The sequence below is a fragment of the Oryctolagus cuniculus genome, chromosome 15 (assembly GCF_051225735.1).
Source record: "Oryctolagus cuniculus isolate XC-2025 breed Fujian yellow rabbit chromosome 15, ASM5122573v1, whole genome shotgun sequence".
NCBI lineage: Eukaryota > Metazoa > Chordata > Mammalia > Lagomorpha > Leporidae > Oryctolagus > Oryctolagus cuniculus.
The window spans coordinates 29,249,481-29,276,650 of record NC_142881.1 but is presented as its reverse complement, the minus strand read 5'-3'; the positions used below and the strand labels follow the sequence as shown (position 1 = coordinate 29,276,650).

Genomic DNA, 27,170 nt, shown 5'->3' with positions numbered 1-27,170 from the left:
AGGCTGGGGCTCAGGAGGATCTAGGTTGCTAAACGATAAAGACAGTGGCCAGGCAAGGAACCGCTGACATGCACAGGTGAGGTGTGACTGCTTCCCTCCTCCCTCGCTCACTAGCAGTGGTCCTAGCAGTAGCAGGTGGGGCAACTTTGGGTATTACTTGGTGCTCGTCTTTTTGAAAATGCGGAGCATACTTCTTCAGAGGCCCAGAGTGAAATAAAACCCCAGAGGGGTTCTGCAAGAGCTGGTTTTTGGACAAGCTCGCGGGGCCACCAGACCTCCTGTGTACTCAGCAGGATCTGAGCTGAGTGGTTGGCATCTGTCTGTCTCCTAGACTTGTCTGCGATTCACCAATCTCAGGCCTCCTCCCCTTTCTCTGCAGCCTGGCCCTTAGCAGTTGCTGTTGCTGGCAACAAGAATTTGCCTTTATTATTCTTTCCTTCTAATGTGGTTAAACATTTTTAAAAAGCACATAAAACTTAGCATTTTAGCCATTTTTCAGTGTATAGCCCAGTAGTGTTAAGGATATACGCATGGTTGTAAAACAGATCTGTCCTCTGCCCTCTTTCCCCAAACTATCTTGTTCCTGATACCCCCATTTTCTCCTAGTAGGCAGACCAGTCATTCAGATTCAGAATCTCAGCATCAACCCTCAACTACTTGTACCCCACTTACTAACTCCTATCAGTTCCACCTGCAAATTCTGTTACTTTAATCAGCCTCCGAATGTCTTTCATCTCCTCCTTCCCTTCCTTTCCAGTCCCTGTATCTCTGTCCTTGTGTAATGCTATTACTTCTTTCATGGACAGTTTCATAAGCAATTTTCCTGTCTCTAAAATCTCTCCCCATTGACCCATTCTTTACCAAATTCAATGTCTATAATTTTTTTTGGTCATGTTATCTCTATTCAGACAAAGTTTCAGTGTCTCCCCCTATGAAATAAAATGAAGTGTCCCTGCCCAGCATCCCAGCTGCCGTACAATCTGCCCTGACTTATCTATCTAGCCTTGCAGCCAGTCTGCATGGTGTGACTTCAGGGAATTGCCTAGAAGAAAGGGCCATTGTCGATGTACAAAGCAGGGAATGCGTCTCCAGCAAGGCACTGCCATAACACCAGTGTGACACTGATTGGATTAGTGCTTATTTCAAAGAATGCCTTTCCTGTCCCCAAACAATGTGAGTATACACACCATTGTGAAATCACAGGCACTAAGAGTGAAATATTCCTGTTTCTTGCATTTCTACATGATTTTTCTTTGGAAAATCATGGAACCAAAGACTGGAAAAATCTGCTCTGTCCACTTTCCTATGTGTTCAGTGTGTTCATTCCTTTAGTGAAATACCACCATCTTTCACCTGGACCACCACATGAATATTATTTTATTTTAAAGTGTGTCTGCAATGAAAGTGCTCTCAGGTACCTGGCAAAAGCAAAAGCTTTTAGACTGGTCTCAGAGGATTTCAGAAGATGTAGTTAGAAGCAAAACAGTCTCACAGTAGAAACTCATAAAAATAATTACAACAATAATTATAAACAGATAAAACTTAATGAAATGAACATATTGAAATTTAAACTCAACATAAATGTTTACTAGCATACGAGGTGTCAAGAAAAAGTGAGCCAGTTAATTGTAAGACAGATGTAAATAAATTATCTAAAATGTAATAAGTCTGATTTTAAAGTAAATAGAAATTATGTTATAAAAATTAAAGAAAAAAGAAGAAAGGGGGGATTGAGGGAGGGAGAGAGGGAGATATGGTTATCTTAGAATTTTATGAAGTACATAAATCTGTTCTCTTCATATTAATAAAAATTTTAAAAACAAAAAAGACAAAGATATGCAAAAAATGAAAAAGAGATAAAGGAGGATACAGAAAAAAATTACTAACATTAAATCACAATTAAAGAAGAGGAGGAGTGAACTAATAGGGCAAATGAAATGTCTGAAGAGATAATACCTGAGAATTTTCTAGAACTAATTTACAAACACAATGTCACAGATTCACAAAATCTTAAAAATTACAGTAAAGTTAAGTAAAAAGAGATCCACTTTTAGAAATAGCATGGTGAAACTGCAAAATACCCAGAGCAAAAAGAATGTCTTAAAAGCAGCCAGAAAACCACGACTTTGAAAGGAACGATTATTAGACTTACAGCTGACATTTTGAGAGGAACAATGAAAATCAGAAACTAGTGGAATAATCTCTTTAATATGCTTAAATAAAATATAATCCTACAATTGTGTATTCAGTGACTCTACCTTTTAAAAACAAAAAATACAGAAAATTTTCATACAAAAACTGAGAAATTTTGTTGTCAACATGTTCACTACAAGGACTTTTTAAAAATTTTACCCATCCTTTAAGAGCTCATCCTTTTAAAATTATTTATTTACTTATTTTATCTAAAAGACAGAAATAAATGGAGGGATCTCATCCACTAGTTCATTCCCCAAATGCCCTCAACATCCAGGATTGGGCCAGGCCAAACTAGGAGCCTATAACTCAGTCTAATCCTCCCACATGGGTAGCAGGACCCAACTATTTGAGTCATCACCTGCTGCTTCCTCGAGTGTGCAGTAGCAAGAAGCTGAAATCAGGAGCAGAGCCAGAACTTAACTCTAGCCACTGCAATGCAGATACCACAGATGGTGTTTTAACTGCTACGCCAAATGCTCACTCCTAGAAACTTTTTTTAAAAAATTAATTTGAAAGGCAGAGAGACACAAATAGAGCTTCTGTCCACTAGTTCATGTTCCAAATGCCTGCAACAGCTGGAGGTAGGCCAGAACTGCAGCCAGGAGCCAGGAACTCAGTCCAAGTTTCCCACATGGGTAACAGGAATCCAAGTAATTGAAACATCATTGTTGCCTCCCAGGATCTGTGTCGGCAAGAAGCTGGAGTCAGGAGTTGGAGCCAGGACTCTAATACTGCTTTGGGATGAGGGTGTCTTAACCAATGAGCTAAATGCCCACTTTCACTACAAGAATTTTAAAAGGTATACTTTAGATAGAAGGAAAGTGATCTATTTCTAGATTCAAAAGATAAAACAGTAGTAAAAAAAAAGACAAATAGTGCTCACTTCGGCAGCACATATACTAAAATTGGAACGATACAGAGAAGATTAGCATGGCCCCTGCGCAAGGATGACACGCAAATTCGTGAAGTGTTCCATATTTTTAAACTGTTGAAATCCTTACTTAATGTATACTAAGCTGATCTTCTGTATATTAAGATAATCGAAAATGAATCTTGATGTGAATGGAAGGGGAGAGGGAGTGGGAAAGGGGAGGGTTGTGGGTGGGAGGGATGGTATGGGGGGGAAGCCATTGTAATCCATAAATCGTACTTTGGAAATTTATATTCATTAAATAAAAGTTTAAAAAAAAGACAAATAAGTGCATGAACTTAAAAATGTAATGACTAGATGAAAGTATAATGACCATGTTTTGTGAGGCTTAAATAAAACAAAATAGAACTGAAGCCCATAACAACAAAAGCTTCAGAGTTGGGAGGCCAGTCATTGACCTTAAACTTCTCTGCAGTACTTTTATTGTCAGGAATGTGGTGAAGACATTAATTAACTCTCCACTTGGAAAAGTCTAGTGCAGCTGATAAAATATCAAGGGTAAACACTAAAAGAGTAAAGAGAATATATAACTTCCATATTACTAGAGGGAGATTAGAAATGAAAAAAAAAGTTAAACAACTTAAGGCAAAAAAGGACAAGAAAATTATATGGGTGAAGGGAATGATGGAACAAATAGAAAAACACCAAAATAATGGTAGGCAGAAATCAAAGTATTTCAGTAATCACAATAAAGGTAAATGGAATAAATTGGCCCCTTTAAGGCAAAGATGGAGTGACTGAAGGTAAGTCTACCTAAGTGAGGTTTACATAGACACATAAGAGATACGGATATAGAAAGTCTGGAAGTAAGAGGATAGAAAAAATACACTAACAGCATCTGGGTTTGCTACATTAGTATCAGACAAAATAGTTTTTTTTTAAAGATTTATTTATTTGAAAGAGTTACACAGAGAGAGAAGGAGAGGCAGAGAGAGAGAGAGCACTTCCACCTGCTGGTTCACTCCCCAATGGCTGCAATGGCTGGAGCTGTGCCAATCCAAAGCCAGGAACCAGGAGCTTCTTCTGGGTCTCCCACATGGGTGCAGGGCCCCAAGGACTTGGACCATCTTCCAGTGCTTTCCCAGGCCATAGCAGAGAGCTGAATCAGCAGTGGAGCAGCCAGGACTTGAACCAGCGCCCACATGGGATGCCGGCACTGTAGGTGGCAGCTTTACCAGCTATTCCACAGCACTGGCCCCAGACATAGTTTTTAAGGAAAAGGCATTGCTGGAGAGAAAAAAAAATTAATCAGGAGAGTTTAACAGTTCTAAACAACATAATTCCTAAGTTTGATTTACTGGACTTATGCAGAAGATACTCAACAGTTATGAAGTTTATATTCTCTGAGAATCAAAAAGAATTTAGAACCAAGTGACATAATTATGACACATATGGGGTACAGTTAAAGCAGAGCAATGAAATTTATATACTTAAATGCTTGTATTTGACAAGATGGTCAGAATAATGTGCCTGAGTGTCCTTCCAGCGTAGCAGTTGGCTTCTCTTAGGGCAAGTGACAGGAGAGTAAGAACAAAATGGGGTATGACTCAAGAAGTGCAGCAAAAACAAATAGAACAAACCCAAAGAAACTGAATAAAATAAAGGAAATGATAAAATCAGAAAATACTCATCATACTTTACAAAGCAACTTCTATGTGCCAGACATTATTCTAAATTATTAGCATTTATTAACTTAAGAAAATGATACAGCAGGGAAGATCGACAAAATCAAATTTTGTTTTTAAGGGGAAAAAAGTCATTAAACTCTACAAATGTCTGATAGGACTGAACACAACCAGTGTATGTGGGGCAGCAAGAGGCGGGGTGGTAGGGAGCAGTGTGTCCAGGCAATAATAAGTGTGAAAGTGAGAAAAACATAGATATGGAAGAGATTAAATAAATAATAAGTATGTATTGGGAACAAATTTGGAAACATACACCAAATTAACCACATTCCAGAAGAAATATAACTTGCTAAGACTGAGTCAAGAACCGCCGGCGCCGTGGCACAATAGGCTAATCCTCCGCCTTGTGGCGCCAGCACACCGGGTTCTAGTCCCGGTTGCCTCTCTTCTGGGCCAGCTCACTGGTATGGCCCGGGAGTGCAGTGGAGGATGGCCCAAGTCCTTGGGCTCTGGAGAAGCACCTGGCTCCTGCCTTCGGATCAGTGCAATGTGCTGAACCAACAGCGAAAGGAAGACCTTTTTCTCTGTCTCTCTCTCACTGTCCACTCTGCCTGTCAAAAAAAAGAGAGACTGAGTCAAGAAGAAATAAAAACTATGAATAATCCTATAACCATTAAGGCACTGAAACAATAGTTAAAACACTGTCCACACATTTAAAGGCCAAATGATTGAAACTTACATAAATCAGTGCAACATACAGAAAAGGCTAAATCACTTGCAAAGTTTTGTGATGTCCAAATGCCAAATTATCTTTAGTTTTTTAAAAATATAATGGAAATTGGGGAGGGGATAGATGATAGATAGATGGGGTGGGGGAGAGAAAATGAGAGAGAGAGACAGAGAGACAGAGGATCTTCCATCTGCTGGTTTATTTCCCAAATACCTGTAGCAGCCAGGGTTGGGCCAGTCTGAAGACAGAAGTTTGGAGCTCCATTCAGGTCTCCCACGTGGGTGGCAGGGACCTAAGTACTTCAGTCATCCTCTGCTGCCTCTCAGGATGTATCAGTAGGAAGCTGGGTTGGAATCCCCAGAGTCACCAGGAATCGAACCAGCTCTCTGATATGGTATGTGGGCATTGCAAGTGGAGGCCTAACCCCCTGAGCCTCAATGCCTTTCCTGATACCAAAGTTTTGCAGACTTTACAAGAAAGAAAATTTTGTCGGGTCCGGTGCTGAGGCATAGTGGGTAAAGCCGCCGCCAGCAGTGCTGACATCCCATATGGGCACCAGTTCGAGTCCTGGCTGCTCCATTTCTGATCCAGCTCTCTGCTATGGCCTGCGAAAGCAGTAGAAGATGGCCCAAGTCCTTGGGCCTCTGCGCCCACGTGGGAGACCTGAAAGAAGCTCCTGGTTCCTGGCTTCAGATTGGCGCAACTCTGGCCATTGAAGCCAATTAAGGAGTAAACCAGCGGATGGAAGCGCTTGCTCTCTCTCTCTCTTTCTCTCTCTCTGCCCGCCCCCTTCTCTCTGTGTGTAACTTTCAAATAAATAAATCTTTAAAAAAAGAAAATTGTGTCATATTCACTCAATAACATAGAGGCAAAATCCTAATAAAATGTTAGAAAACTAACTCTAATAATATACAAAAGTGACAATACCTTATGACCAAGTTTGGTTTATCCTAGGAATGAAAACTTGGTTTAACATTCAAAAAGGTCAACCAATATAATTCATCACATTTTCACGTCGCAGAAAAATAGTATGTTCATTCAATACAAAGATAAAATGCATATGGTAAAATTCAATGTCAATTCATTATTTTTAAAAAATATCCTATAAAACTAAGGATAGATGTGAACTGTGTTAGCCTGGCAACGCCTCTATAAAACCTCTCTGTATTAAAAAAAAAACTCTTTGTATTAGTTATCCATTGATACGTAACAAGTTATGCCAAAGCTCAATAGCTTAACACAATAGTATATGTTTCTGTTCTCACTCAGTTTCCATGGGTCAGAAATCCAGGGCAACTTCGCTGGGTGGTTGTAGCTCAGGGTTTCTCCTGAGGATGCAGTCCAGAGTGTGGCCAGTGTTTACTCGTCTGCAGGCTTGGCTGGAACTGGAGGAACCTCCTCCAGTGTGGCTCACTCCCAGAGCTGGAAAACTGATGCTGGCTGCATGTGCGAGGCCTCCTGGCTGCAGCGACTTTTTCTTGGGCTGCTTGAGGGTCCCACAGCAAGGGAACCAAGAAAGAGCAGGGTGCAAACAGAGTATCTTTTCTGAACCAGCCTCAGAAGTCACACAGTATTGTTTCTACAATATCCTGTTTCACAGGTCAGCCCTCTTCAGCTTTGGGGTGTGAATATCATTAAGCAAAAATGTCACATCAACTATCTTATTTCATGATTAAACATGATGGTTATTCCCTTTAATTTTTTTTTTAAGATTTATTTATTTATTTGAAAGTCAGAGTTACACAGAGAGAGGAGAGGCAGAGAGAGAGAGAGGTCTTCCATCCACTGGTTCACTCCCCAATTGGCCGCAATGGCCGGAACTGTTCTGATCTGAAGCCAGGAGCCAGGAGCTTCTTCCGGGTTTCCCACGCAGGTGTAGGGGCCCAAGGACTTGGGCCATCTTCTACTGCTTTCCCAGGCCATAGCAGAGAGCTGGATTAGAAGAAGAGCAGCCGGGACTAGAACCGGCACCCATATGAGATGCTGGCACTTCAGGCCAGGGCATGAACCCGCTGCGCCACAGTGCTGGCCCCCATATTCCCTTTAATTTCACGAACTCTGATATCTGAGATACAAGGGATAAGGATGTCCGTACAAAAAGAAAAGCTAAATCCACCAAAAGAGACTTGATGAGTACTTTTATTAGATCCATAAAAGAAATGCCACACTGAAGTTTGAGTGAAGAAACTAGGTTAAATGGATCTAATCTACATGAAAAAAAATCTAAAGAAGAAAAAAGGAAGATGTAGAGCTATGCATAGCATAAGATTGCATGTATACACATTTATTTTTAAATATTTGTTTATTTGAAAGGCACAGTGACAGAGACAGAAAGAGGGAGAGATATCTTCTGTCCTCTGGTTTACTCTCCCAAATGGCTGCAACAGCTGGGGTTGGGCCAGGACAAAGCCAAGAGCCTGGAACTCCACCCAGGTTTCACATGTGAGTGGCAGGGGCCCAAGGCTTTGAGTCATCATCTGCTGCCTCCCAGGATTCATTAGCAGGAAGCTGGATTGGAAGCCAGGTAGCTGGCATTGGAACTGTGAAATAGATGTTATTTATCATATGTTAATTCGAATTCCTTACTGGTAACTTCTTTTTAAAAAAAATTTATTTATTTATTTGAAAGTCAGAGTTACACAGAGAGGGAGACACAGGGAGAGATTGAGAGAGAGAGAGAGAGAGAAATCAATCTTCCATCCACGAGTTCACACCCCAGATGACCACATTGGCCAGAGCCGGGCTGATCCTAAGCCAGGAGCCAGGAGCCTTCTCAGGGTCTCCCATGCCAGTGCAGGAGCCTAAGCACTTAGGCTTTCTGCTGCTGCTTTCCCAGGCACATTAACAGGAATGCTGGATCAGAAGTGGAGCAGGGGGCTTGAGCACCTGCCTGCGGCACCAGCATCCCATATGGGCACTGGTTCGAGTCCCAGCTGCTCCATTTCCAGTCCAACTCCCTGCTGATGGCCTGGGGAAACAATGGAGGATAGCCCATGCGCTTGGGCCTCTGCACCTGCGTGGGAAACCTGGAGGAGGCTCCTGGCTCCTGGCTCCTGCCTTTGGATCAGTGCAGCTCTGGCCAATGCGGCCATTTGGGGAGAGAGCCAGTGGATGGAGGACCTCTCTCTCTCTGTGTCTTCCTCTCTCTGTCTGTAGCTATGCCTCTCAAGTAAATAAATAAATCTGAAGAAGGAGAAGGAGAAGAAGAAAAGAAAAAGAAGTGGAACAGCCAGGACTCAAACTGGCACTCATATGGGATGCCTGCACTGTAGGCTGTGGCCTAACCCACTGTACACCACAGTGTTGGCCCCTCCACAAACTTTTTGAAGCAACCTCCTCCTCATATAAACAATTATCATATTCATGCTTTCTCAGGAAAAAAATAACAAAGCAAATGTGCCACTGTCAAAGTTTTAAATAAAGAGGAAAGAATACAGCAGAGGCCAGCACATTAACAATTTAAGAGTAATATCACTAGGGATATTAACTGTTTTGCTTTTCTGCCCTCTGCCTTAATTTCCACACTTTTAGGTATAAAGAATATTCTCAGGCAAACACCTTCAGAAAACAAACTAGAATAGAAAAGATTCAGAAATTTGAGTGAAGATTAAGAAATACGAAATGTTAGAGAGCTCAGAATATCTTATTTTTCAATATCTATAATAGTAATGGGTATTGAATCAGGTACTGTAGTTCATTTGGGGGGCAATAATGCAAATGTAGTTCATTTTCACATGGGACTCCTGATTTGAGGGCAGCACGGGGAAATGCCAGAGCTAGAAGTTAAAGATGATGAGTAGAGATGAAAAGGAATGTAGGCCGGCACCGTGGCTCACTAGGCTAATCCTCCGCCTGCAGCACCAGTACCCTGGGTTCTAGTCCCAGTTGGGGCGGCAGATTCTGTCCCATTTGCTCCTCTTCCAGTCCAGCTCTCTGCTGTGGCCCAGGAAGGCAGTGGAGGATGGCCCAAGTGCTTGGGCCCTGCACCTGCATGGGAGACCAGGAGGAAGCACCTGGCTCCTGGCTTCGGATCGGCACAGCATGCCAGCCGTGGCGGCCATTTGAGGGTTGAACCAACAGAAAAGGAAGACATTTCTCTCTCTCTCTCTCTCTCTCTCTCTCTCTCTCTCTCTCTCTCTCTCCCTCTCACTGTCTAACTCTGCCTGTCAAAGGAAAGGAAAGAAAAGGGAAGGGAAGGGAAGGAAAGGGAAGGATTGTAAAGTTGAAAACGGAAGCCAGCATTGTGATATAGTGGGCAAAGCTGCCACCTGCAACACCGGCATCCCATAGGGCACTGGTTCAAGTCCCGGCTGCTCCACTCCTGATCCAGCTCCCTGCTAATGTGCCTGGGAAAGCAGCAGGAGATGGTCCAAGTGCTTGGGCCCCTGCACCCATGTGGGAGATCCAGAAGAAGCTCCTCGCTCCTGGCTTCAGCCTGATCCAGCAGATGGAAGATCTTTCTCTCTCTCCATCTCTCCCTTTCTGTTAACTCTGACTTTCAAATAAATAAATAAATTTTAAAAAATAACATTGAAAGCAATGTTAACTTTATTTATAATCTACACCCCTGAGAGATACTTCATTTAAGGAGTCTTCCTATTTTTTTATTAACCAGTATCCAAGTGGTTGAATTAGCAATACTTATCTAAATTAGACTGAAAACAACCTTAGTATCAGCAAAATAAGATTACTTAGTACACCTGACAATTTATACTACCCATTCTTGAGAAAGGAAGAGAGAGATTTTTAGTCCCTAACATGGTAAATTGTACATAATATTAAAAGAAAGCCATTTGCAAAGTATGTTCTATGCAATCTCATTTTTGTAAATAATGTGTACATACATATTACTATTCATGCATGCATATGAAAAACCGGAAAGAGCATCCAGAACTTAACAGTAGTTTTCCTGGAAAAGGAAGGAGACACACCAAAGGGGACTTGCCTTCGTGCTTTGTATATTTCTGTTATGTTTAAGTCTTCGTACTAAAAATGAAGTGATTTTGTACAAAACAATGAAGTGTCAGATTTTTCCTTAGTGGGAGAAATTCTGAGGGGATGAGATGGTGCCTTAAGGAACTTGTTTTAAATTAGTTCTCCACTTTTTCACAAAAATCGCCCAAAGTTTCCCATCTCCTGGGAATTCCCTAGGCAAGGCGAAGGCAAGCTCTTGGCCGCAGCGGCCGTCGTTGGGAGAGAAGCCAGAACCGAGGGCAGGAATCACCACGCCCTGCATTCCAGGCACTGGACCCTTACTCTCCAATCCACTCTGCTGCTCCCTTTCTGAATGAGGGGACAGAGAAGAGACCTGAAGTTTGTGCGGGGGTCAAAACTGCTCAGCTCTCTCACAATGCGGTCTGGAAGAGCCCAAGTAGACTACAAAGTTACCCAATCAAAGCACTGGAGTCAAGACCCCTAAGTCGTCTGGCCTGCATGACCTAAGTAATGAAACTTTAATGAGGCTTTATTTGCCAGGTCAGTTTGCCAGCGTAGACGTGGTCGGAGACGATGCTACATCAAGAGGAACACGGACGAGGGAAGGGAACAAAGACAGGAGCCCTAAGAAAGGTGCTGCCAACTGCAGAACAGAAGGTGTGGCCACCGGGGAGTGGGGAGCAGCGGCTCTGAGGAGCAGTCCTTCCGCCCCGGGCACCTGGAGGCACAGAAGTCAGAGAGGTGAGGGCAGGGGGCAGGTGCGTGCCCTCCCGGCTCCGCCGTCTGCCTTCCGGAGGATAGGATGGTGAGGTCGCTTTGCTCTGCCATCGAAACCGCTCTCCTCCCTTCTTCAGAACGCAAGTCTACCTTCTTAAAAATGCTCCCCTAAATAAGCCTATGCGATTTCTAGTCGGTTTTAGCAAGGTAACGCTTTATTAAATTACATTCTTTGGCTGTCCCCGGACCCAGTTGTGACGGTCTTTAGGGTGGAAATCACGTCTCAGTTTTTAGAATGTCTGCAATGCCTAGTGGAGGGCTAAGATGTACTAGGCACGGGAATGGAAAAGGTGAAGGAAGAAATCACCCGGCTTCCTGCTGCTTCCCACTGTGCCTTCCCACTTAGTACCCGGAGGGTGGGGGGAACCCCACGCTCAGATCAGAGGGCCTGAGGCTCACCTGCACATGATCTGTTTTTCCCCCTGGGAAAGTGATCCTGAAAGTAAACCCCGGCTCAGAGCGCTACAAAGGACAACCCGGGAAGCCCGGTCCCTTCAGAATCCCTTTGGGGACCAGGCGCTGTCTGTGGTCAGTGTGCGTGGGTGGGGGCGGTTGTGGTGTGGTAGGCGGGGGCAGGCAGGGACTCCACGCAGTGATTCTGTGGAGGGGATTTGCCGTGTCTCCCCCTCCTCCTTTGTCCTCTTTCTCCTCATCCCCTTCTGCGTTTGTCTGGGAGGGTCCTGGAGAGTTCTTTTGACCGACTCAATCTTTCTCTGGCACTTGAGTTCTGATTGGCTGAAGGACTTAGAGGAGAAAAAAACTTTAATTAAGTAGATAATCTCAGCTCCATTTCACCTCCCCTTAACTCTGTTTGGGATCGCTTACAGGCCAAGGAAGTGGGGCTTTGAGAATTCCATTCCACTACCACTGGGGAGACTGCTCCCCATCTTCCTTCCCTGTCTCCCCGTTTTTAAGAATTTGCTCTCCTGCTATTCCAGAGGACTATGTTTCGGGAGAAGCCCTGTGTGTGTGTCTTTCTGTTCACCTGTGTCCTCCAGCTCAGCCACACCTGGTAAGTAGCCTGGGCCGGAGACTAGGTAAATGTATGTAATATATTGGAGAAAGCTTATTTTCACTTCCAGAAGCCTTGAGCCTCTCCTAGGAGGGGGGAAATTGTTCTCTAGAGTAGGGCTCATCCTAACTGTATGGCTGATTTCAGCAAATCTTTGGAACTTCTACCAATAAAGCAGTAGGTTAAAAGATGGCAGGGGCTCCTGTTTTTATAAATTGCTGTACCACAAAATGTTCCTAGTGATTTGGGGAGAAGTGGACAATAGCTCTATTTTGTCAAATCCTGATGTCAGCATTGTGGAGGAAAGGAAGTGGTTCGAAACAAGTTCTACTGGGTGTTGAATCTGATCTTGAGGTGAGGGCTGGGGACAAGATTCAGCAGGATCTTATTTTACACGTTGTGACGCGCCTGTACTTTCCTTGGACTGTTTGAAGTAGCTGCTCATACTGTTATTTCCTTGACATGAACAAGTTGTCTGACCCACTGTATCTGTCCTGGCTTAACAAACACAGTTGAAATCAAATATTTTAGAAATCTAAACTTCTCCACACACTGGATTTGTTTGACTAACAAACATTTCTAAATTGTTCAGACGGTACAATAATGTGTGCTTGGTAAACCACTGTACAAATGGTAGATACTATTATCATGCTTCTCGTTTAGTTCTTGGAAACCACATAAAGCATCCATACATGCAGTTGTTAATCAGCAAGTACACAATAACGCCCGGAAGCACAACTGGGAAAAGCGTGTTGCCGGGGCATTGGCAGTCTTTCCCCAGGTCAGATACAACTTCAGCCTCTCCGCTCATCGGTTCTGTTTACCCAAGATACTAACCCAACTGCCACAGAAACTGTTGAGGAAGGAAGGAATAGGAATCTCTTTGCTGAAATAAGCTTCCTGTGCTAATTGAGAGTGTATTCCTATAACGAATGAGTTTATTGGAGTGCTAATAGAAAGTATACCAACTTAATGCGACTATTTGCAAATCACTGTAATCACTTGTGGCATTTCTGATTACAAATGGAACCACCAAATAATTGGTCGATTTTTAATTGGCACTTTAATTAAAAATTTCAACATACAAAAAAAACATCTCCTCTCTCTCTCTCACGAGAACAAAAAGACAAAAGGGCCAGGAGACTATTGCAGGGCGTTTCTGCTGATGCCCATGGTATTCTTCAGCTGCTTCAGTATCAGCGAAAGAGAAACACGAGATTCCTTTCCCCAGTCACCAGGGCAGTGTGAAGAATTGTTCCATAAAAAATACCTTTACTGTGTGTTCCCTTCCCTGCTGGAGGGGTCATGTTCATTCCATTCCTATATTGACACAGCCACACTGAAAGGTGGCTGGGTTGCTTGTCTGTCCAAATTCAAGTGTCTGGATGCAAAAAGAGAAAAGAGAAAAGAGATGTGAAAGAAAGTTCTAATTTAAAAAACAGGGCTTAGGAGTCCTTTCTCGCCTTGCCTGACCTTAAGGAGAAAATGATGTACAAATCTCCCGTATCATGCAATTAGATTTTAATTGCTTTTTCCGATAAGCCCCAATTTGGATGGAACATATACATTCTGTCAAACATCTGTTTTCGGTAGCGGTGGAAAAGTGATTTTTAAATTGAACATGAAGTCTCGATGATTGCTATAATGATGCCATCAGGGTTTTGCAGAAGGTCATCAGCCCCTTTGTGCTGTGCAGAGAGATCTAACCAATCACAGCTTTCGAGATGTTTCTCTTAATACTTTATTATCAATCTTTTATGTAAGAGCCTCAAAAGCATTTAACAAACAGGGAGCCGCAATTTCTGCCTGGCTGTTCAATTGTAGGCCCGCATGAACCTACTGTCTGAAAGAGTCCATCCACAGAAATTCCTGGGCTTAAAAAGAGAACAATCGACATTCACCCACAATATGGAGTTTCTTAGGCAAATCAGTACAGCATTTTTTAAAGCGCTTGCCATACTTTCTTACTATTCTGAAGAGAATTGTCCTGTAGTGACTTGGGAAAAATCTTCTCTTTGAATTTATTTTCTCTTAACCCTATTGCTCCCAAGAAAGAGAAAGGAATACGTGAGACAGCCAGGCAGACAGGATGGTTATAGCTGGGGCCAGAGGTAAACCAATGGGATTTTTCACTCTCTGCGCATTTACTCATCTGGAATGAACAAGCCTAGAAAATCTTTTTTCTTAACTGTTAACTCCATGTTACTCCAAATGGTGTCCCTTAGACACACTGAGTCTTACCCACTTCTCTCTCTGGCTCACTCTCCCTCCTATCCTCCCTCTCTCCTTCCCTCCCTCCCTAACTGGGTCACTAACTCAGACAGACGCACAGAGATGAACCAGGGCTCCAGTCTCATTCCTCAACCGAGAGCAGTACTGGCTTCTTTCCAGGGGTCTCCAGTGGGGATCTAACCAGGGCCCATTTCTCTCCTGCAGTAGGGTCTTTATAGCACACCTTGGTGGTCCTGAAGCATGCTTCGGTTCTGTACACTGAGGATTGTAGAGTAACCCTTCCGTGGCTCTAGAGCTCGCATCTGAGAGTCACATGTAATATTCGCAGCTGGGGAGGGAATCCAGCTGTTTGCACCCATGGTCTTGCCAGGCATTGCACACAGCTGAAAGTACTGTTCCTACACAGGTGCCACTATTTTCAAATGTGTATCATCAACAAGAAAATACAAACCCTATAAAACTTACTCAATTCATAACTGTTTTTGGTTACATTTGGTTTTTCTCATATTGAGTTTTTCCCACCAACACATACAAAAAACCAAGTAACAGTTAAGAGAGAGTCTTCTAAACTGTGTCACATATGAAAGGCATTCTCTTCCTTGAAGAGGTTGGGAATCCCTGAAATTAGAGACATTAAAAAAAAAAAGAGGAAAGTGTGAGGAGCTGCTTTGGAATCTGGAGAGTAAGGGACTAACATAAGAGATTCGCAAACCTAACACCTTCCTGGTCCGCAGAAGAGCCTGGGCTCGGGGATCAGCTGCCTCCCCTGCTCGGCAAGGCTGAAGCCCACCCAAGCCCAGCCAGTTAATGCTCAGTGTGACTGTTGATTTCCTCAACAGCCTGTGTTTCTCTTTGTCCCATTCTGAAAGACAATAGGAATTCTTACTAGTCCCACTACCACCTGCTATCATTCCTCTCCACAACAAAGGCTGTGTGGTGCTGGGAAGACACCATGAGTGCAGCTTTTCCTGGACCTCAGTTTGTAAGCCATGCTGGGGATGCAGGGGGGTGCATCTTCCATCTCTAGGTGCTTTTCTGGAGAATAAGAAGTCAGGAAGAAGGATCTCTTTTTTGTGCTATTACACAGAGACAAACAGGGCATACGAAAATACCAGAGGAAAAGAATTTTAATTCAAGTCCCCTCTTCATGGAAACAGATGATAACTAAACGTTTGCTTTTCTTTTTTCCCAGCTGGAACAATGGGTTTAATGCTACTCTCTGTTAGATACCGCTATTCCTTCCAGGAAAATCCCTTTATCCCCGGGCCCCAAGGACTCGTATCCACTTCCCCCAAGAGGGCAGAGGAGAAGTCATAGGCTTAGAGAATGAGGTCCATACCATTTTCCTTAGGATAAATCTTTATTTTTCAGAAAGCAGTTTGTTCTTATGAGGTAAAAGATTCGGCTAGGTTAACAGTTAGGGGAACTCTGAGCTTGGCTCACATAAATAGCATTCCCCACTGCCTCCCACTTGAAATACGCCCACACTCCAAGGGCCTCTGGAAAGAAATGCCATCCGCTTCAGCTGGACCCTCCAGTCTCATTACAGGCCACACTTTTATGGTTTGTTTTTCTCCATCTTTATGGTAAGCCCCTGTTATTGATCATATCACCCCCCCCTGTATGCTTCTTAGACTAGCGTTTTCTCTAGCCCAAGAGAAATTCAGACCATAATGGGGTCATTTGAATCACCATTATCTGGCCAATCCAATTCATTTATTTTAATAGATTGTTTTTCCAACGTCAGCACCCTGTGGTACGAGCACATTATGAGGCTATGTGCCAGCAGACCCAATCAGACCCTAGCGGAGGGCCCCGTAGTTCCTTCTTTCTATGCACTCCGTAGATGAAATTCTGAAAGGCTTCAGGACACACTTCAATCATCCTGAGTATGGGGGGGGATTTTTCCTTCATTCAGGCCAGTTGCTGCTGCAAGTCTTTGTCATCTTCCTGCACTTTGTCATTTTCCAGACTCTTCAGGTTTACAAAATCAGACTTGGAAGTTTCATTCCATGCCAATGTCCAGGATGATAAACAGGGAGCCAATACCTGGTCCACCTGCTCCTAGCCGGCATTTCCACATCTTAATCCATGGTGTCCGGTGGATCCCAGAATCCATGGATTATTGCTCCAGGAGAATTCTGTTAGTTTTTAAATTTTATATAATGGAAATTTTCATTTTCAATAACTGTAGAATGACCATATACATAATGATAAATGGTAAACTGTAACTCAGCTTCAATTGTTATCAGTCCCTGATCAGTCATCTTTCATCTGTGCTTTCTGTAGGATTTCCAACTGCATATATTACTCTTGGCATAAATCTTCCAAATACTACCATGGGTCAAAATAAGAGGAAAGATAGGAAAAGGAATCTCCATCCTGTGGCTGAGAGATGTGGGGCCAGAAATCAGATTGAATCTTGGGGAACATTGGGCCGCCATATCTGTATGCTCTTGGGGAGAAAAATCAAGAATACAGGTTAATAAAAGGAGATAAGTCATTCAAATACATGTTGAGTTTAGCTCTGTTGGAGCTGTGGCTGGTTAGGAAAGGCAGCAGAAATTGGTGATTGGATCAGGTTGAAAAAATGTCGCCATCCGTTTGAGTCAACTTCCACTGGACAGTGAGAATGCACTAGTGTACCAAGGCATGTCAATTTTGCTCCCTTGAAATGTTCACCTCATTGTTTACAGCTAATTCTGAGAGTTACCATGTACACCCACCTCTGGAGGCTGACATGTCCTGGCATTGCACCCATCTACGCAATTGAGAAGATGAGCACTTTCTAAAGTCTGTGCCACAGACTTGAGGCCCTTAGCAGTTTTCTCTAAGAGACCAAGGGAAGGGAGCCAGCCCAGCTCTTCCCCTCAGAATCCTCATTTAAATGCTAAGCGCTAAAGTGCTTTCTTGCAGCTCAGTGTTTCTCAGCAGAGCTCCCTACAATGCATAAAGAAGGGGAAATGAGGACGAGGAAAGACGGTCTGTTGCTGTATAAAATATCCTGGAGTACAAACCACATCTGTCTCGGGGAAAAGACTCTCTCTTGAAAAGCTGTGATCCGCCCAGAAAGGAATCCACCTGAGATTGTGGAGCTCCGTGGTACACAGTTGTCCCACGGGCCTTTTCCAGTAATTATTTGGCAAGAGCTGGATTTGGGATAATGTGGGATTTTAATAGAAGGACTACTACTAAAATGGACATGCCTGTTTCACTTTTTTTTTTTTTTTTTTTTTTTTGTCAATTGGTTTGAAGACTTTCTCTATCTCTATACTTTAGGGCACTGAATTATTATACAGAAAATTCACACTTATAAAAATATGTTTAGAATTATTTACAGAGATGAACTCCTTTTGAAGAAAGAGATGGTGTTAGAATCAGTGAAACCGACACAGGAATGTAACCACAGGCTGCTCCTCCCTGGATTTTTCCTTTTCTACTCATCTACAAAACTCACCAGGCCCTGGGCACCACTCTCCTTTCCTTCCTTTCAATGCCACACTCCTCCGAGTCCACACTAGCAGACTTCATTTCGTAACTCCTCACTCTGAGTCTGCCAGCTGTTCCCCTGCCCTCCTGAGGTTGAACTCTCCACTGACACCAGTTTTGTTCCCTCTCCACACATCTGGAAGGGGGAGGAGACTTGGCTTGGAAATTTTAAGTACTCTTCCCTGCAAGACTTTGGGGATCTGTGCCTTCAGCTTCCTAATCCCTTTGTCTAGTCAACAGGATACAGCCTGATGGCAATGACTGATGCTTTAGAGTGGGCAAGAGTTAGCCATGCCACTCGCCCTTGAAAACAATTTTGCATTTCCAGCTGAACTCTTAATCAGAAAGTGACGTGTACCTAGTCTAGATACTCTTGGGTATTGTCAGCGAAGGGGTGTGAATAAAATGTCTGGACCAATAGAATTTTGTTTTACATCATCAGTAACACCTGCCTTCTGTGTCTTGGTGTGTGTATATCTGTGTGTGCTTGTGCACAGGTGTTCTGTGGGTCACATGTTGTGGAGGACAGAGTGAGATCCAAGGAGACTCACTCAGAGGGGCTGTGTCTGGACTCTCCCTGGGTCATGGCATCCAGAGAGTTCTCTGGAAGACAAAGCAGCTGCCAGAGATTCATTCTAAGAGAAAGTTATGACGCGGGAGCACCTTCCAGCCATAGCCCTGGCAGCTCTCCTCCTCTGGACCCTCCCCTTGACCTTCCTGCCCCTTCCTGTGTGTTCCCTCTTAGTCAGATCTGCAGACGAGCTCTGCAGCCATGTTCACTCCCATGCATCCTCTTCTCCCCAATCCCAGCAGGAAGGTCGCCTGCCCTGTTCTCCCCTGAAGCAGGCTGACTGTAGCCTCAGGCCAGAGACTTCATATGGACATGGAGAGATGATGTTGAAGGTTAGGGAGAAGCCAGCAGTGCCACGCAAAGGACTTGGGGGCACGAGTGGAGAAAGGCAGCACCACAGAGGGGATCAGAGGGCATTAAGATAAACATTCTGTGTTCAGGGAGGAAAACCTCAAATTCTGCAGAGGGCCTTTGGCCCAGTGGGCCACCCACATCCCATAAAGGAGTGCCAGGGTTTGAGTCTCAGCTCTGATTCTGATTCCAGCTTCCTGCCAATGAGCACAGTGAGTGGCAGCAGATGACGGCTCAGTACTTAAATCCCCCCAACCCCGCAGCGGCAACCTGGATGGAGTTCCAGGCTCTGGGCTTTGGCCTGGCCCAGCCCTGACTGGGCAGTGGGTGACGGCTCAAGTAAATGGGTCCCTGCCGCCCATGTGGGAGACCCCAGATTGAGTTGCCAGCTCCTTGCTTCCACCTGGCTCAGCCTCAGCTGTTGCAGACACTTGGGGAGTGAAGCAGGAGATGCATGCTCTCTGTTTGCGTCTCTGTCTCTCAATATCTCTGTGTCTCTCTCTCTCTGCCTTTCAAATAAATTTTTAAAAAGAAGAAAAAAGAAAATGTCAAATTCTGGGCATACTCAGGAACTTTGCTTTGAAAAAACACCAATACCTGTGAGGCAGAGAGAAAGGGAATCCTAACTTAAGCGTAAACCACATCAGCCACTGGTACAGACGATGGGGGCTCACTTGGCGGTGCGTGGGGCTGGCCCGCAAGAAGCTCGCTACACCCAACCGAGCAGCTTCTGCAGAGGGAGTGCAGTTCAGGCACTTGGCCTAGTAACAAGGTCCTAGGGTGCAAGGGGCACAGCAGGTGTGAGGAGCAGCATGGTGCCTGGCGCTCCTGTCCACTGCCATCCTGTGCCAGAGGTGTGTGTGTTCTCACCATGGCTCCACACTGCCAGCCATACAATTTGATGTATGGCGCAGACTGTTTCGTGGGCTTTGCTAGCTTGGAGAACTGCTCCAAAAATAGGAAGAAATGGTTGAAACTAATTGGATAGTGGCTTAAACTCCTTGTGCACAATTAGGCGTGATTGACAGAGAAGGGAAACTTGCAATTTTCTGGGAACTTCCTAAGGTGGTAAAGTCATGTCAGCTTCTTCAAATGGTATCAGACAAAGAGGAGCTTAGTGTGTGTGTATCTGTCAACAATGAATGTTAAGTTAAAAGCAATACACAGACGCACACAACCAAATCACACAAACAAACAAAGGAAGAAAAACTTGGAGACACTCCAAGAACTTAAACAGAAGCAATGGCATTTGTATTTAGGTTGATCCAAAGTCCCTCCCCTCCTGGCTCTGCTCCCTGGGGCAACAAGTGCCTGATCAGGCTGATTATGGAATAGGCAATTCGGGAGGCAGTGCGGCCTGGGGAGAAGCTATGTGTTGCTGAAGGACAGGGGGTGATTGAGGAGGTGCAGTGCCCTCGATAGAAGCATTTTTAAATGTGGCTCAACTATGGCTCGGGACAGCCACTGAGGTGTCACCAGGTTTGAAGGTTCCGAGAGAGTGCAGCAATGGGGAAAATGACATAAGATCTGCAGGGCTCTGTCTTGGAGATCCCCCACAGCCTCACACTGCTAACCCATCCATATCTGTGGATAGTGGCTTAACACCCAGCAAAAGGATGGTAATGAAGACAGGACAGGGAAGAGCTGCCTCGTAAGATCAGGTGTTAGAGGAGCCAGGCTAGAAGGTGGGACCACAAGGACAGGAGGACACAGCTGGGCTAATCAGCCTAGGTGGAGCAGGTGACAGCAGAAGCCACTTACAGTGGGGCCTTATTGTGAATGCTCAGCATGAAGGGAAGAGAGAGAGAGAGGGAGGGAGGGAGGGAGGGAGGGAGGGGGGAGGGGGGAGAGAGAGAGAGAATCTGATGGCTGTTAGTGAATTAACTTGGTTAATGAGGTGGCCTTTGAAGCTTATAGGGCAAAGCATGGGCCAAAGAGTGAGTGAAAGATCCACTTAAGGACCAAGTCCATAAATGTAGAAGAGCTGTGGCCTTCAAGGCTCCTGGGAGTGGAGGGAGGGAGCAGAAGAGCTGGAGCACAAGGATGAAAACCAGGAATCCAGTTCGTATTCCACCCAGGAAGACCTCCCTGTGGAATGGGGAAGATGGCAAGCAGCAAGTCAGCGGCAGCTGCTGGGGAAATGCCCTGGGCTACAGAGGAGACCTGCAGGGAAGGGAAGATCAGCGATGTCCTGGCCCAGTGCAGAGGCCCAGCCTTCAGGTAGACCTCAGCAAGGGCTTTGAGAGCGGCCAGAACCAAAAGGTGCTCCTTCCAGCAAAAAGGAGAGACCACCCCCAGGCTTGAGATGGGTGCAGGCAGAGCAGCCATTTTCCAGAAGACGAAAGAAAGAACTTCAGTCTCCCAGACCCTCAAATGCCAACTCAGGAATCAGGTGCTGGAGGCCCCTCTGTCCTCTCCCTCTGGAGTCTGAGGATCGCCTGCAACACAGCCCTCGCAGGAAGTGGTAATGCAGATTCCTGCCACCTCCTCTGTCTCTTGTCATCCTCCCCTGTACCCACTGCCAACCCGGAATCTCTGGAGCCAGGGCCCAGGGACCTTCCCAGAGCACACCCATGCACTGTACAGTCGGGTCTGGGCCAGGCACCATGGCCACCTGACAGTTCATGGGACTCCGTGGAGCTTGGCAGTCGCTCATGTCCTCCACAGGGCTGACAGCAAGGCCAGAGGCAGTCCTGGGGGAGGCGATCTCACCAAAGGCCGCCCTTCAGGCAGCTGGGGACGGTGGCAGAGCTGGCGTCTCAGGCTCAGCCTTGCTGAGGGATTCTCTCACTTGCCCAGGCCCTGAGCCCCGCGGTTTTGTTTTTAGTCAATAGAAGCTGACGGCACCCAGGGTACTAAAGGGCCTCAGAGAGTCCTCCCGGGAATCAGCACGTGCCCTGATGCTGCTTCTCCAGAGAGTCACCATGGGGGTGGCAGAGGTCCAGGATGGGTGAGTCGGTGATGGCAGTGTGCCAAGGCTGGTGCGCATTGCCCCTGGGTGAGCTGGGCACTCAGCACAAGACCTTGAAGGCCAAGCCCAGGAAGGGCAGCTCAAGAGCACCAAGCAACCGTTGTCCGTTCTCCCAGGCTCCTGTGTCTTTGCATCCTTGGAAGGGGCTCCATGGTGCGCCCACCGCTTGGGTTCTGGGCACGTCAGGAGAACTGGTGAGACTGCAGGCTCCGGAAGTTTACTGAAATGAGCATCTGCGGAATCCTTCAGAGAGCGCATTCCCTCTAAAGGAAGAGCCAAGAAGGGGCAGTGACGAGGCTTGCGGTGAATGTCAGCAAGCCCCTCAGTGCCCGTCCAACAAAGGGGACTGCAAGGGTCCTGGGAGGGGAGGCTGCAGGCCAAAACTGGAAGAACTGTGTGACTAGATCCCGGAAGAGCTTTGTACACAAATGACAGTTTTAATAATCAAGTGGAAAAGCACAACTCTAAAGGGGGATAGAAGATACTTCTAAAAAGTCAACAGTGCTCACTTCAGCAGCACATATACTAAAATTGGGACCAGCACTGTGGTGTAAAGGGTTAAGCCACCACTTGCAACGCCAGCATCACATACGTGTGTCAGTTCGAGACCTGGCTGCTCCACTTCCAATCTGGCTTTCTGCTAATGTGTCTGAAAAAGCAGCAGAAGATAGCTCAAGTGCTTGACCCCTGCACCCACATGGGAGAGAGTTAGAGAGGTAGAGACAGAGAGAGAGGTCTTCCATCTGCTGGTTCACTCCCCAAATGGCCTTAACAGCTGGAGATGAGCTGATCAGAAGTCAGGAGACAGGCGCTTTTTCCGGGTCTCCCACGCGGGTGCAGGGGCCCAAGAACTTGGGCCATCTTTTGCTTTCCCAGGCCATAGCAGAGAGCTGGATTGGAAAAGGAGCAGCTGGCACTAGAACTGGCACCCATATGGGATGCTGACACCTCAGGCTGGGGCTTTAACCCACTGCATTACAGCGTCAGTCTCAGTAAATGTTATTCTTATGCTTTATACATTAAAATGCCTATGGTATCAATATATAACTATATGCAAACAAATACATATATATGCTAGCAATAGGACAAGAAACAGCTATAAAATTTTTACTTGGCAGTGTAAAAGCACAACTAGAATTGTGTATATAAATTGCTTACCATTTACACCTGACTACTGTGAAGAACAACCCTAATGGTGTAGCATCACATGTGTTCCATTGACTTTGCTCAAGGTGGGACTCTAACACTGCCCTCTGTGTGCACGTTGTCCACATGCTCCATGTTCACCGTCTGCCATCTTGCTGGGAGCAGTCATCTGCTCCCCGCATGGAAAAGGGAGCGGAAGCACAGGCTCCCCACAGACTCCCTGCCCACATCCCAAACCTTCCTCCTCCAGTTCTCTGGTGCGTGTGATGATCCTCCCCTCCACTTTTCCCAAATCCCTTGGTTCAATCCCTTTAAAAATTTATTTATTTATTTTGAAAGTCAGAGAGAGGGAGACAGGGGAGATAGAGAGAGAAGGAATCTTCTACCCACTGGTTCACTAGCCAGGTCGAAGCCGGAAGCCAGGATCTTCTTCCAGGTCTCCACATGGGTGCAGGGGCCCAAGCACTTGGGCCATCCTCCACTGCTTTCCCAGGCCATAGCAGAGAGCAGTTGTATCAAAAGTGGACCAGCTGGGACTCGAGCCGGTGCCCAAACGGGATGTGGGTGTCACATGCAGTGGCTTTACCCTCTAAACCACGACACTGGCCCAGTTTAATCCCTTTTTATGGAGGACTTTCTTTGTTAGGGGCTGAAGAGTATCCCAAGCTAATGAAGACGGCCTCTCCCCGCAGTCAGCTATAAGGGAGTGAAGAGCCTCCTTAAAATGAGACAGGAAAAAGTTGCTGGGAAGCTTCCAGAAGTGCTGGCTGTGACTTCTGAACTAAATACTTACTCAGGAATAAGATTTTAAATAACCACTTTATTGAGATATAATCCCCATCCCATAAACTCATCTTTAAAGTGTTAAAAAAAAAAGGGGGGGGTGGGCTTGTAAATTTATTGACTTGTGCAACACTCACCACAATCAATTTTGGAACATTTTAGCCCCCCAAGAAGAAACCCCTTATCCATTATCAGCCACGTGCCACGCCTCCTCCTCACAGCCCCAGCAACTGCTGTTCTACTTCCAGTTTCTGTGGAATTGCAATTCTGGGAACTACATATAGATAACTAATGACCTTTTGTGTGGCTTCCTTCACCTAGAATGAGATTTTCAAGATTCATTCATGTTATAGCATGTATCAGTCCTTCATGTCTTTTTTTTTTCTTTTTAAGACTTAGTTCTTTATTTGAAAGGTAGAGTTACAGAGAGAGAGAAGGAGAGAGTCTTCCATTCACTGGTTCACTCCACAAATGGCCACAACAGCCAGGTCTGGGCCAGGCCAAAGCCAGGAGCTTCCTCTGGGTCTGCTACATAGGTGGCAAGGTCTGTTGCTTTCCCAGGCATATTCGTAGGGAGCTGGATCAGAAGTGGACTAGGGGCCAGTGCCATGGCGCAGTAGGTTAATCCTCCACCTGTGGCGCTGGCATCCAATATGGGCACCAGTTCTAGTCCCAGCTGCTCCACTTCCAGTCCCGCTCTCTGCTATGGCCTGGGAAAACAATGGAAAACGGCCCAGGTCCTGGGGACCCTGCACCCACGTGGGAGACCAGGAAGAGGCTCCTGGCTCCTGGGTTTGGATTGGCACAGCTCCGGCTGTTGCAGCCATTTGGGGAGTGAACCAATGGAAGGAAGATCTTTCTGTATCTCCCTCTCACTGTCTGTAACTCTACCTCTCAAATAAAATAAATAAAAATTTTTTAAAAAAAGTGAAGAAATGGAGCGTCTGAGACTTGAACCAGGGCCCACATGGGCAGCTTTACCTGCTATGCCACAATGCCAGCCCCACCTTCATGTCTTTCTGTGGCCAAATAATATTCCACTATGGATATACTACAGTTTAATTGTTCACATCAGTCAATGGACATCGGCTTTGTGGCTAATATGAACAATGCTGCTATGAACAATGCTGCTGCAAGTACAGGCTTTTCTTGGATATATGCTTGCAATTCTTTTGAATAGGAGTGGAATTGCTGGGTCACATGGGAGCTCCATATTTAACCTTTTGAGCCTGAGGTTAACCTTTTGATGCCAGACTATTTTCCAAAGTGTCTGGTGCATTTTAGAATCCCTCCAGCTACGTTTGAGGGTTCTAATTCCTCCATATCCTCACCAACACTTGATGTCATCTCTCTTTTTAAGTTTAGCCACGGGGGCCAGCACTGTGGCATAGCAGGTAAAGCCGCTGCCTGCAGTGCCAGCATCCCATATGTGCACCGGTTCGAGTCCCAGCTGCTCCACTTCTGATCCCAGGTATGGCCTGGGAAAGCATTAAAAGATGGCTCAAGTCCTTGGGTGCCTGCACTCAGATGGGAGATCCAGAAGAAGCTCTTGGCTCCTGGCTTCGGATTGGCACAGCTCCGGCCATTGCGGCCAATTGGGGAGTGAACCAGCGGATGGAAGACCTCTCTTTCTCTCTCTTTCTCTCTCTCTCTCTCTGTCTCTCCTTCTCTCTGTGTGTAACTGACTTTCAAGTAAATAAATAAATCTTAAAAATTAAAAATTTGGCCGCCTTAGTGGATGTGATTGTTGCTGTGGTTTTTATTTGTATCTCCTTGATGACTGATAATGTGAGCATCCTCCAGCTTATTGACCAGCTGTACATCTTCTTTGGATAATGTCTGTTCAAGTCCTTTGCCCATGTTTAAATTGGTTGGTTGATCAGTTGTTGAATTTAAAGAGTTCTCTGGATATTACTTATCATATAAATGCTTTTCAAATATTTTCCTCCCATTCTGTGAGTTGCCTTTACTTTCTTAATGGTACCTTTGAAGCATTGGGCTGTGATGATGAGAATAGGGAGAGGGAACTGGTAACTGGATGCTGAGAGTAGACTTGGGAATAAAACGATTCTTTAACAAAGAGTAGTGAAGTCCGGAGAAGTGGCCGGTTTGGCAGGGAAGATGAGCTGGCTTTTAGATATGCTGTCTTGACAATTCAAACATTCCCGATGGAGAAACCTAGCATTCATTTGGAAATACAGCTCTGGTTTTCAAAATAGAAGTCAGGGCTGAAGGGAAGGACTCAGGAGGCATGTGTCTTCATGACAGCTAAAGCCGTGGGCATGAACAAGAGAGGCTCCCGTCGCCCTGTCTCTCTGGATAGTTCTGTTCTCCTTCCAAGTCCTCGGGTGATATGTCTTCCTACTCCCACCCTAAAGGTGGGCTCCTTCATTCTCCCACTCGACAAGTATTTATTAAATGTGTGCTGTTTCCAGGCACTGGTAATACTTGGTGAACAAAACAGATCCCCCCAAAATCTGCTTTATCGGAGCTTATTGTGCAGTGGGGGGAAGCAAACAGTAAGCAAATAAATACCTAACACATGCAGAGTAAAGTGATAAACCGTGCCTAGGAAAAACAAATGGGTAGTGGAGGAGGCTGAAATTTTAAACAGAATAATGAAGGAAAGCCGCAAGGAGAATGGCACCTTTGATTAAAAGGCTGATGTCGATGACAGAACAAGCCATATGGATACCTTAGTGAAGAGTCTCCCAGGAAGAGAACATGGCAAGTGCAAAGACCCGGGGAGCGCAGAGTCCTGGTGTGTTTGAGGAACAACGAGGAGACCCAATGGCTGCAGCAGAGTAGCGAGGGGCAAGTAGCGGGAGACTGGGTCAGAAGGATAAGTAGAGGCCAGCTCGTGTGGGATTTCACAAACCTTGATAAGCTTTTGACTTCTACACTGCAGGGGATAGGAACCTATTACAGAATTTGAAGCAAACAATGACAAGATTTTCTTTGTATTTTTGGAGCTAATCTTTACAGCAACCAATCGTTTTGAGAACAGAATGGGGAAGAATAAGGGCGAAAGTAAGGAGATCAATTCAGAAGGCTTTTACAGTAATCCGGACATGATGACAGCTTAAACCCCGGGGGTAACAGTAACGCATGGAGAACTGGCTAGATTCTGGATATGTGGTGAGGTAGAGCTGGGAGGACTTGAGGCCATCTGAAAGAAAGGAATCAAAGATGACCTTCTGAGAATTTTGTCTAAGCAATGAGACCTTAAATGGAGAAAGAACATGTTAGAGTAGTGACAGCAAGGAGCAGGAGCTTCAGTTCAGACAAATGTTTGAGATGCCTGTTAAGAACAAAGGGGGGCCAGCGCCACGGCTCACTAGGCTAATCCTCCGCCTTGCGGTGCCGGCACACCAGGTTCTAGTCCCGGTTGGGGTGCCAGATTCTGTCCCGGTTGCCCCTC

The 27,170-nt window shown here is 45.4% G+C and overlaps 1 non-coding gene across 1 annotated transcript; it reads left to right on the top strand.

Moving 5' to 3' along the window:
* The first annotated feature begins 3,071 nt into the window (after positions 1-3,071).
* Positions 3,072-3,178, top strand: LOC127484310 (U6 spliceosomal RNA). The gene has a single exon (XR_007911179.3). It is a non-coding gene; the product is annotated as a U6 spliceosomal RNA (small nuclear RNA).
* The last annotated feature ends 23,992 nt before the right edge of the window (positions 3,179-27,170 follow it).